The following is a 12,953-nucleotide window of genomic DNA, read 5'->3' as shown; positions in this document are numbered from 1 at the left end:
CATCTCAAAGGAATTAGTCTTTACAGTTCAACTATTCCTATTCCTTTTTGCATGATATTTGGCTAGCAAAGGGTTTCAATGATCCAGTTTCATGATAGCTCTTTGAGCAAACCAGTCTGTGGGAACAATGTCTTTTTAATCCCCAACAGTAAGATGACCCCAAGTGTTTTAACCACATTCATGTGTTGCTAGCAATTTTTTTGCTATTGATACAGATGGTATAGATAAGACTGTTCTCATCCCTTCTTTAGAGTTAAAACCTGTGGTGGTATCCACAGTGTTTGAATAGTCTGGTTTTAATAGAAACATGAAAACATCATATGGAGCCAGACAACCATTTCCTTCCTTCAGTGTGTTTCATGAGTTTGAGTTTACTTTAACATGACATCTTATAAATCATGTATCATGTAGTGACCATATAAGGTTACCTTTTATTGAAAGGATATTGGTGTTGAGAGCTTGCTATGCTTAGGTATTTAATAAGGAAATGAAAGAGCTCTAGAACAAAGGATATACCTTTCGTAGCTAAACATTATTAGTTTACGAATAGAAAAGTGTTTATTTCTCTCGCCCCTCTGAGCCTACAGATAAAACACTAAAATAAAATTTGCCCTTGGATTAGAGTCTGATACTGTGTACATCCTGTTGGAGTCACAGACTATTTGACAATGTGTTTTAAAATCACTCCCAAGTTCATGTTTTATGCAGGAAAGAAACATACCTGTGGAGACAGCCTCAGGCAGTGGTAATTAAAATATGACCGTGTGCCACACGACCTTAAGGCATATTACTGCTTCAACCCTTCACCTTGCAGTTGTTAAAATACTGGGCATGGCTTATTAACAAAGCACCATCTCTGTATCAGAAATGTGCTGGGAGAAACAGGTCTGTCGTCTTCCCCTTTTAGAAAAGAAGCAGTAAGCGATAGCTCGGTTAGTTCAGTGACAATGTAATATGTGTCCATTTTTTGCTGTGCCAGCTGCAGAATGCCTAAAGCAGGTGGTGCAGCATAATGAATCAATCATTTTTTGAGAGAAAGCACAAATATTAATATAAAGGTAGTGACAGAATAGAAATATCCAAGTATAGGTTCCAATGCACCCAGTCTCCTTGTCCCCACAATTTTCTCTGAGCTCTCACAATAATCAAATCTGAAAAAATCGAAAAATGCATCCCTGGCTTTTCCTATGTGTGATGGGCTGTTAACCCAAGAGATCCACTAACTGTTTCAGGGAGAAAATCATGATTATTTCCTCGGACAACCTAGCTCCTCACAGGGAGAAGGGCTACCTCCATGTGTGACCCTCTCACCACCCATGAAACCATTTAGATACAGATGTCTCAATCTGTATCTCATCAGGGTTTGTAATGTAAAGTGACAAGGCTTTTACAACACTTTGGGATTGTCTGTACCATGACAGCAGTACTTGAGTTCCTCAAGCTGCTCTTTAAAAAACAGGATTTCCAAGCACTTCTCATAGGCAATAAACTTGCCACAAAAGGAGAAAAAACATGACAATACAAATAGAAGAAGGCATTTCATTTTAGTATCATTTAGAAATGTTCTTTTGTAGATCATTAATGTGTAGTGAGCAATCCTTGCAGCAGCTCCTAATGCTCAGGAGGTAACAAATACCGTCTCACTTTAAAATTGAGAAGTAAAGGCCAAGAGAACTCCCCAGGTATGTATCCCAACCATATCAGAGACATACTGCCATGCACTGAGCCCAGAATTTTCAAAAATACCCAAATACAGGACTTAGAGATGCACAGACCTTGGTAGCTCCTAGGGAGTTTTGGGCAGAACCTCTGAGGTTCCCCACACAGTTCAGTGGATGCTCTTGAAGAATGGTCTTGATGAAAACCTGGGTGAAGTAGGAGCTGGTGCTGGTGATGATCAGTAGCTGGAATTTGTCATCACTCAGTTTCCGGGGTTTGCACTGTGTGCCAGTGCTGGTTGTGGAGGCACTTTTTGTTTGTTGCCCAAACAAAGCATGTTTGCTTATAAATGCACATGCTCTGGGATGGTCCTTGTTTGGTTTCACATATATACATTCACACTATATCACACTACATCCATAAAGAGTGTAAACAGATGTGACATAGTGGAAGGGTAACCAGGGACAAAAGCAGCAGCAGAATAAAGAAATCATCTACTACTGCAGTCTCTCTGTAGACAAATCCTTGGTGTTTGCAGACTCTGAAGCCAGCAAATAAAGGGCATTCAGAAGTACAAGGCATGGTTAATGACTGTATTGCAAATGCTGGCTGTGCTTTCCTTACATTCCTGTCTGTTTGCTTTGTCTTCTTTGTTTCCTTGCTACTTCATGGAAGCTCATCCCAACCGATTTCATTTACATTTGATTTCCTATAAATATTTGTGTTCTGTTTTATGTATTCATGCTTAAAATCATGTTTACCTCAAAGGCAGAGGGACTTAAGACTTTCTTAGTTTACTTCTGGCAGTGTACTTCAGACATCTGGTTTGCTCTCATCTGTACAGTGGAGCCAGGCATTAAATCAGTGCACTGAAAAGCCTGCTTGAGGCTCGCACCTCTTTCTGAGGTTACTTCATCCTTCTGTCACATTGTTTCCTGTTCATGATGAGTCTTTCTTCACTTGTGCTGCTCCTTACAAGGACTGTAGCCTGTGCAACGACTGTATGGTTAGATACAGGGGAGCTAGAAGTCCAATCACTTATTCTATGATATCCTTTGAACATCACTTCACCAATGATGATTGGAGGTTCACCTTTTTCAAACATGGGTGAAGCATGGACTTTCCCTGTGATTTCTGAGCTTTTAAAGTGTCACAGCTTTAACAGACTGTGTAAACTTACACAAGAAACACCATCTTCTTAGCAGCTACTGAAATGCTATCCTTTTGCAACTGGGAAGCTGCTGAGTGATTTTAAATACGGGGTCCAATTTAGTCTTTTTGGTTTAAAATCATTTTCAGAAGTGATTTTAGGCTTCATTTGGACTGAAAACAAGTCAAGCCATTTCCTGCAGAAGCTGACATAGGGCTTCTTCAATCAGTGTAGTTTTTAAACACTCAATAGAACCAGCGACCATTGGAGGGCAGTGGTTGGAGGTTATGGTCTAGAGGCATGAGTAAGTCTGGCCTGACATATTGGTATGTAAAACATAACTCAGGATTTCACAGTTAAGTAGAAGTACATGAGCTGAGGATCTAGCCTCTTTTTATAACATTTGCCATAGCTATTGCAGCTGAAACAGAGTACATAACCCTGAAAAACTCTGGAGAGCAAAAATATCAATCAATACACCTGAGTGTGTCTTAGTAAATCTGTCATTCTGGCAGTATGATTTCCCAGTTTGCTCATGTGAGGTAGCGAGATCCCTATAACCCTAAACAGGAGTTCAGGGGAAACAAAGTGTTAAATGTGCAAAAAAATTTTCCCTCATACTCCTCATGTTCTAATAGAACAGAAGGGCAGAGAAGAAAAGATTGAAAAATAAGAGTCGATCCTTAAAACAGAGTTGTGATCAGTAGAGCATAAGCAGTGGTTCAGAGTAAATTTTATAGAATTACCGGCAAAAATTCCATTCAGATATGCATCACAGATGAAACAGAAAAACAGAAAAGCACACAATGAGAGCACAGTTATATTTTCCAAGAGAAAATATATTACCACAGCTTAAAATGACAAAATATCAGAAAGATTTCCACTTCATGGTATATTATCTTATATCAGAAAGCTTTAAAAGTGCTTTGGGCTGAGTTCAGAAGGGAAATACTTGGATTCATTATTTGATACCACCTTATATACCACCTTATATGCCTTGGTAGTCAAACAGGGCTTGCATTCTTCTCTTGGGACCACTTTGAACAAATGTAGTTTGTGTGAACCCCACGAACTGCTGGGGGACACACTTTTACAGGGGCTGTTCATTCTGACCTTATTTTCTCTGAAGCTCAAACTCATTGAGTGAATTGTTCAGTTTCATTCCAGACAGAAAGTAGTTGGTGGCTTTTGCTTCCCTCTGCCAGGTTTTGCTCATCAAAATGAGCAAGAGGGCTCATTCCCCCATAACACCACAGTGAACCCAAGTGAAAAAGAATAAAACCTAAGCATTTATATGAAAATGTATTAAGGAATCTGCTTGGTGATGCGAAAGAAAATTAAAACCCTAGTTGATAATTTGGATTGCTTTCCTGGTATGGCATTTTACAGCAATAATTATTCCTTTCTGTGAAACCACACTTTCTTAGGAAGATTTTAATTAGAAAGTTTCTCTGTGTTGTACTCGTGGTATCAAAAAGAAGCCCCTCCGGGTCCCTTCCGTCAGCTCACAGGCAAAGTGGTTCCTGCTTTACACAAAATATGGATGTCTGATGCTGAAGAACAGCACAGCTCTGTGTCATTTTCTGATTAGCTGATGAGGCCGTACCGCATCTTGTCTACATCTTTTTTTTGTCTTCATTCTGGTAGAAGGGTATTTGAACGTTATAGTGAAAAGCAGTGAGTACAGAAATTGGAAGAAAATGATTCAAAGTGCCCTTTAATAGTGGTCCAGAGCTTTTTGCTGTTCAAGACACATGAGGATTTACAAAGAGACATTTTGGAGACATATAGAGCTCAGAAGATTGACCTAACCTGTATTTCTGATGCAAGCAATTTGTTTCTATAAACATAAGCTACTTTTTCCAGAATATGAATCAAAGAACCTGCCAGTGTGCTGGAGTTACTTAACTATTAGAGGAGGCTTCTGGTATGTTAGTCTTTGTGGCAATAAAATCTCCTTAGGGGATGAAAGCAAATTTATGATCTACTACTACAACATGTTTAGTGTTTTCAGACCTAGCTCTGTGTCTAGGGGATTATTTTTCTCCCTTACAGTTTAATTTATTAAACATGATTATATTGTGGTATTCATAGAATTCATGGGATTATAGAAAAGTAGACTGGAAGGGAGTCTCCAGAGGTCATTTAGGCCATTCCCCACTCCAGGACAACATCAAGTTGTACATGGACCTTCTCTAAGGGATCAAGTCTCCACGCCATCCCTAAGGAGCCTATTCCATTGCTCAACTCTCTATAACACTGGAGATTTTTTCCTAGTGCCTAACCTTAAACTCTTTTCCTGAATTATAAATAATTTGTTTCTTATTCTGTTTGCCATGGTCTCAGAGAAGAAACTCTCTGCTTTTTCCTTCCAACAATCACAGATCCAAAGATCGCTGCTGTGTTTCGCATCAGTCTGTTTCCCTCTCAACTATGCAGGCCCAAATTTTCCTCCTAGATGCCCAGATTTTTGGTTGTGCCTCTCCCTTGGACCTCCTTGACCTACATGTTCCTTAAAGTTAGATGGCCAAAACCTAGTCTGAATGCAGTGTCCTGAGGTCTTAGAAATGTTGAGTAAAGGAAAAAGTTTTTGTGTTCATCTTCTGGCCAACTGTAACACATAGATCCTTACCTACAAAGCTGTAGTACCAAGTCAATTATTCTTAATGTTTAAGCACCAGATTTCTGTTGGGTCATTATATAATATAATATTCACTTTGCTTGACTTGCATCTTATTTTTTGAGATTATTTCAAAATGGTCACAATGCCCTTGAACACTAGTCTTTTCCTGCAGCAGATGTGGAACCTCTTCCAGTAATGGGCAATGTGCACGACAACCTCTTCTATTGCTCAGTTCATTAGCAACGAGTAGGATCAGGCCAAGAGACACCTCTGCGGAATCCACTTGATGCAGCCTTTGAGAGTGAACCATTGATAATTATTCTCTTCAAGGTGGCTTTCTAAACAGTTTTGCACTCACTCTTTAGTAGGTTTCTCCTAATTCACATTTTCTTCTCTTATTTATCAGAATGTTATACGAAACAATGTCAGAAAACTTACTAGGCTCAAGATATATTACATCTACTGCTTGTCCCTTGTCCGCAAGGTCTATTACACTGTGGGGAAATTAAATTACATTAGTGTGACACGATTTGTTCTTGACAAATCCATACTTGCTGTAACTCATCTCCTCATTATCTTCTAGATGCTTACAAATAATTTCTTCGATTATTTTTCCCAGCATTTAAAGTAATACAATTAGAAGAACTGTCAAACAACTTCTTTCTGCATTTTGTGGCACATCCATTACCTGAAACTGCACTGAAATGTGAATTTTGTCAATTTGCCCTTGTCTTAAGATTGTCAGAAATAAAGCTGCAGATCTATTTGCTCCTTGCCTGGAAAGACTCTGCTATGTAATGAAGTCCATGGTCTGATTCCAACCTCTTTTACTGGATATATATCTATTTTTCTTTCTCTTTTTGCTTTAATAGGGAAATTTAATCAGGAAAATTGAAATTCCACAATCTTCACTTTCTTTTTCAGGTCCAGCTGCAGCAGCCAGGTTTTGCCCTGTGGAGCAGAGTGTGCAAGTCCCCCTTCACCTGGCTGGTGGGACTGAGAGGACTTGCTCTGCTGTCCTCTCCTGGCAGAAGTGGCACTGCCACACACTCCCCCTGAGAAAGTGCCGATGCTCTACGTGTGCACTGACCAGTAGGGAGAGAAACCAGTTGCTGCTGATGTGGGACAGGGCAACATTGTTCCAGGAACTGGGCTACTGGGATGCTGGAAGGGGTCAGGGGGAATCAGAGGGGAGGGAGAGATAAGGGCAGATAAAGCCCTAAATAATTTCACTTTTTTTGCAATGTAGTTAGGAATAAAACATGTGAGATTTAATCTGGCAGAGTAATTCTTTCCTAACTATGCTTTTCTTTAATCATCCAACAAGATACATACAAACTGTAAGGCTTGGAAGAACCCTTTGTTATTTATTTCTTTGCACTCAGTAATCACCTCTGGTTAATATTTATTGCAAGATGTGGCAGGCAGAACAGCCTGACCTTCCTGCTCCTCTCTCTGCCCTCAGCCTCCCCTTGGAAGGAGGCAGGCATGGTACATCCCTTGACGAAAAACTTTCCTCCAGCCCTCAGTCAACTTCAAAAGCTACTTGCTGTGATCTAAGAGGTTAATACCAAAAACACAGTGCAACCCTTGCCAATAAACCTCCACTAACTGATCTTAATCAAGTACAGAAATGCTCTCTGTTTTCTCTACACAAAGAAAAAATATAAAGAGGCAACAGAGAAATTGTATATTGTACAACTTTGTCATTTTCAGGGACTTTTATTTGGTGCTGCCCTATATACAAACTTCTAAATTGAATACACTGGTTTGCCTCCCAGTATCAGTTTAAAGGAGGTGAGTGTCAAGCCAATTACACATAATCCTTTTTGATAGGGCATATTAGGCTTTTTAAACACAAATACTCAGAGAAGAGTAAATGTAAATAAAAAGATAATCCATGTGGTCTACTACACAGCCAGGCAAAATAAATGAAGATTTCTCTTCACTGCCACTCCCTTACACTCCCCATACCCTTCCCCCAAATTAGACTCTAGATTGTGCAAGGTTTAAGATGTGCACCTAGACAAAGGGAGAGTGAAGAGCATCCTACACTACTGTGCGTCTGAAGCTTTCTGTTATTTGGCAGAAATCATTAACCATTCCTTTGTTAGACCACGCTGCCTGAGAATGCAAGTTCAAGCAAATTCACTGCTGTATCTAGTATGTTTTACACAAGGGAACTACAGCTGTTTTTGCAGATGCCATAGTACAAGCACTGAACTGTTACTAATAAAATTTTAGCCAGCTGTAAAAATAAGAAGAAACTGCATTCAGTTTATTTTAATCAATATTTTAAATTTGTCTGTGTAATCAAAATATTTTCTGCACTTTTTTTGCTTCTCATTATAAAAGGTATCTTCGTATTCCTCCACTTCCCCTATTATTTTTCTCCAAGACTGTGCAGGTGACATGAAGTAGAGATGCTTCTGTGTTCAGATGTCTGAGGTGTCCCATGAACAGACTGTGAACAAACAAGAATCTTGAAAATGTATCAACCACTCTGCTGTTAGTTTTGCAAAAAGTACCTTCCAGTACAGGAAACCAAATATGTTTTCTTGAAGTTTATGTTGAGCTGCAGATTTATATCTTCTAAAGGAAGATAATGAGCTTCCTGGTTCTCTCTGGAAAAATATGCTAGACAATGTTTAGGGCATAGATGGATTGTGATGAGACTTTTGGATGAATGTCAGAATGGAAAAGAATAAACAAGCCAATACAATAGACAGCTGATTTGATATGTTTGCTGTTGCTTTTGGTTCCTCCATCCATATTGAAATGGGACACAGCAGAACTTCTCTGACTCACATCTTGGTGGTGTGTTGGGCATTTGAAGGAATGGAGTAAAGTCTAGATTGCTCTTTGATAAGCATTCATTTCAGTAGCTTGCTGTTTGGAAAGGACTTTACAGATAGCCACTTGCATTTGGTAAGAGGTTTTCCATGGCGTAAGTGGCCTTTTTGGCTTAAGGCTTAGTGCATGAGCTTCAAGGAATCATTCTCTGGAGAAAAATATTGCCTTTTACTTTGAAAGCGAGGTGCTGTGCGCAGTTTGCTATTTGAAAGTATTTGCTGTGTCATGTGTTAAATAATTGTGGCATCACTTGTGAGCAGATAACCAGATCACTGTCATCTCACGCTCTCCCTGTCCAGTTGAACAGGACCTAACTCCACCTGACAGCTAAGCTGGTATCTCTGCCTTGGAGAATTGTACTCAGGACTACAGGTGGGGTTTACTTCATTCTATTTCTCTGGAGTCTTCTGTCTGAAATACGTTTGCATCTGGCTCAGATGTACTGGCATGCCATAGCTCAAGAGCAAAGGAAAAGGTGAGACAGATCCTTCAATGGTGTTGTCAATACTGTTGTGTCCAGGTACTGTCTGGGCCTCTTTTCACGGAGATGTAAACCTCCTGACTGCCAAAAGCTGTGAAGATGCAGTAAGAAAGAACCATCCTTAACCTGTTTTGTCTTTTACTTGCTTCCTTAGTCATTGGCCTCTCTGGCACAGGAGAGGAGCTCTCTCCTCGAATCCTCCCCTCACGCAGGGTAGTGTATTTCTTACTGCATATGAATCACTAAATATATGAGGTCAACCTTCCCTCCCTGCAGGTATTCCCATGAGCAATTCATGAGCTCACCTGCATATTTTCAGGAAGCCAGTGTTCCCTGGGCTAAAATGCATGGCAAAATTAAATTATTTTTAAGATGCAGTTAATGGTAGTAAGAATTTTTTTGATGAGCTCATCATGTTCTGTTTCATATGCAAATCTCTCTTAGTTAATGAAAAGTGGTTGTTCTTTAACCTTCTTTTTAAGTAGATATTTTATCTCATTTCCTGTATATCTGACCTGACCACAGTTCCTTATTTTTACTGCTGTAACACTCATAATCATAGTAATAACCATCCTCTTCATTTACACAGCACCATTAGCCAAGCCTCCCAACCAGTCAGGGAAGGAATTAGATCTTTTCTTTAGGAGGCTAGCAAACTGAAGGCATGACAGGACACAGTGTAATAATGAGAATATCACCAGCCTTGGAAGTGTAAGCAGTGTATGGTGATTAGTCCTGAAGAGCTCATCAAGCAGGATTTTTCTGGAACTTCTCCCCAAGAAAAGAGACAGGCCATTGAGAAACACACTCTGACACAGAGCAGTGCGTGCTTGTGTGTGTGCCTTCAAAGAGTAGCTGAATGGCCAGCACTCCTGAATTTCAGTGAAAGTTAGGTATTTAACTGCTCTTTGAACTGTTTTTAGGTTACCTGCTTGAGCGGGTTTGAAGGACACAGCCACTGCTCTGACAGGTATGTTCAAAAGCAGATGAAACAGTTATATTTATTTGTTTGGATTTTTCTTAGTGCCCAAGGTAGGTTCAATGTTCAGACATGATGGTGCAGAAGCTTGATTCAAAGATTGTGAATGATTATCTCTGTTTTCATTCCCTGCTCTGGACAGAATGACCTCTTTCTTTGTATCTGTGTGACACCTTGTGTACTCTTTGATTGTTCAGTGATTATGTTAAAGGCTTTACACAGACAGCCAAGCCTTTGTTACCGTCTTTAAAAAAAAATAATCTAATGCTGTTTTCTGCAATGTTTTAAGGCTATTTGCAAATTAAACTCAGTGGAGAATGCAACAGGCTGCTTGCTCAGCATTGTTAGCAGCAGGGAGCAGCGCGGAGACTTGCTCTGCGCTGTCTCTGCCTGCGTTGCACAAAGACGTTTGCCTGGGGTGTGATAATAGGAGCCAGTTCACTTCCAGATTAACCTGTGTCTCCTTCTCTGCTGTTGGCAACTCCACCAGTGGTGTTTTATGCCCTTTGGGTGCATGCAACTATGGGACAGGGGCTATGAAGACAAAGAATTACACTACAAATGAGTATTTGGAGGAGTCATATGAAGGTCGAAGCTCTGTGGAAGTCAGGTCCTTGTGTGTTAGCATTTCCTTCCTGCAGTGCTGTGAAGACCACCTTTGAATCTTTTTTTTCTTGCTGCATCGAAGGTTGAGGACAGCTTCTTTCTGCTTTGCACAAGGGATTCCTTTCCACCACCCAGAGAAACAACTGCAGCAATTTTGCCTTTCTTTCAAGTCACTCCTTAGTGCTCTGTTGTTCTCCTTGCCTTCCTGGACTTGTCTTTTTCTAGAATTGCTCCCAGTTTTGCTCCCTGTCAGCATATTGCCTGCCTGCACTCCTTATCTAGCTAGAGCCGAACTTATTCAATCAAAGCTGAAATATTGTAAACTCACTGGGGCAAAAGCTGTGCCTTCCTATTCAACAGTGAGGTACCATGCACATAGATTGTGCTTGAGAGAAAATAAAAATGCATACATTCATATTGATTACATGTGTTCTTACTCACTATTAGACTCACTGCATGGCCCTGGTAGATTTAGAACTGTTACCAATAAATCAATTTCTTCCCCACCCCCCCAGCTCTTTTTATCTTCCTTTTCCTTTAGGTAATCTCATGTTCTGCAGAATGAGTTTGAATAAAGAGACTGGATTGTAAAATAACTTGTGGGAAAGTTAGATGAGCTGCCTTTAATTTCCCACTTGGAAAAATCTCTCTTTGACACATATGTGAAACCCAAACATTCCTCCCACATGCAGTTCAGGGTGCAACAGACACAAGTTTCATGTACCAACGCACTTTTTCTAATGAGCATGCATTTTCTTCCACATTATAGTTATAACAGGTATTACTACTGGGGACCAGACGTGCAGAGTGATGCTACTCTTCCAACCTGGGAAACTACAGATATTTGCATAATTCCAGGTATATATCGGAAGCTTCAGAAGTTTAAGCAATACAACCTTGCATATTATTTTGTTTTCCAAGACTGTTCCATGTCACAGACCTGCTGTAGTGAATGACATTGTGAAGCTTAGGTATACTGTGCATACTTAATTTCCAGAACTTTGAAGAGCAAGACTCTGGTTTGTGAGCAGGAATTGGCCAATTTAAGAGAATTATGCCTCTATTGCAATATGAAATAGGCAGCATAGAGATCTGAGCCCTAAGCAAGGCTGACATTTCTGTCTGTCAGCAACACACAGCAGACTTGAACTGAACTGGCAAACTGGAAGGAGGTGCAAAAGGGCAAAAAGGTGCCCTCCCAAAGCAGAAAGGAGCTGGATGGAGCGACACCAAAGACTGAATGAAAGAGCTACAGTTTGTGGGACTCAGCAATGTCTGTGGAAAAAGAAACAGAAATATTAAATGGTGTGGATATTGATGGAGGTACAGTTAAGTAAAAAGAACATAATGAAGAGGAAGGGACAAGGTGAAGAGAAAGTTCATGCCCCATACGGTGCAAAAGATATCCTGCTGTTGACATCTGCTAGGCTCAGGAGGACTTTTTTTCAGAAAGATGGTGAAATCCCCCTACTCAACACATTTAAAAACACACTATATAAACCCCAGTGATCCAGACTCTCATCCGCTTACTCACATGGGGCTGTAACTCACTCCAGCAGTCGTCCTTCTGAAGCCTGGAAGCGTTTGCAGAATGAGGGGGTCTTGAGCTGAACGCAAGGCAGAAAGCTGGTCCCAGGTACTGCAAACTGCAATCCTGCATTGTAGTAGCCGTGGATTAGGTGAATTTTCAGCTCTTTTCGTCACCAGAGCCTTGACTGGCACATTGCCTTGGCATATACCTTCCTGCATAGCTATGAAATCTAGGAAAAGACTTAAAGCAAAGCATATATTGAAAGGTTTTGCAGGATCAGGACCTGGAGGGCTGCACACAGCAAAATACAGGAGTGTTCTGTCTCACTTCCATTCAACCTCAGCAGAGCTCTGATAAATGTATAAACTAAGTTTCCTCCTTCTTACACAGTTCTGAGTGATGACAGTATCTTTATGATCTTCAAGAGGAAGTAACCATTTGCTGATAAACATCTCCTCTCCAAATGTACTTACTAAAAAGAAACATTCTTTTGTATACGTTTAATTACAGGAGAACAGATTTTGTCCAAATAATTAGGTAATTTAAACCATGCAGTCTTTCCTGAAGAACTATATTTAACCTTCATTTGAATTTAATTTACACATCACAATGCCCCTGAAGCAGTTTTGTAAGCCAAAACACTGATCAAATATTTTTTAAATGTCAAATGTGGCTTAACTGTGGATAGCACTGAATTTGTTTTTAGAGATAACTCCTTTTGATCTGCTTCTATTTTTTGTCTTTCCCATTGTTGTGTTCCTCTTCATCAGAGGTTTTCTTCAACTGTTTAATCCATACAACACCAGAGTTTTTAGACAACTGACGAATTCAAAGATGATGTGTGGAGGAACCCTTCAAAAGTTTCACAGAGTATTAAACAAGATACAGATTAGTGTCTTTTCACTACAGACACCAGCAGTTGGAAGGAAAAAAAAATAATAATATTCAACTATTATTAACGGATTACAAAGTTTTTGCATGAATTCAGAGGAGTGCTGTAAAGGATAATCTTAGAGCACTAATATAAACCTGCATAGCTTTAATGCACCATGCACTTATTTTGATATACAC

General features: G+C 39.9%; 1 long non-coding RNA gene across 2 annotated transcripts in view; it reads right to left on the bottom strand.

Annotated features, from left to right (window-relative positions):
- LOC135579692 (uncharacterized) overlaps positions 1-12,312 on the bottom strand; it is a 54,200-nt gene extending 41,888 nt beyond the window's left edge. The window contains exon 1 of one of the 2 annotated variants that reach the window (XR_010473292.1): positions 11,886-12,312. This is a non-coding gene — a long non-coding RNA (uncharacterized LOC135579692). The remainder of the gene's footprint in view (positions 1-11,885) is intronic. The other variant, XR_010473293.1, reaches the window with a different exon arrangement.
- Between the last annotated feature and the right edge of the window lie 641 nt (positions 12,313-12,953).

Source organism: Columba livia, chromosome 5, assembly GCF_036013475.1.
Source record: "Columba livia isolate bColLiv1 breed racing homer chromosome 5, bColLiv1.pat.W.v2, whole genome shotgun sequence".
In the NCBI taxonomy this organism is placed as follows: Eukaryota; Metazoa; Chordata; class Aves; order Columbiformes; family Columbidae; genus Columba; species Columba livia.
This window is presented reverse-complemented; position numbering and strand designations above follow the sequence as displayed.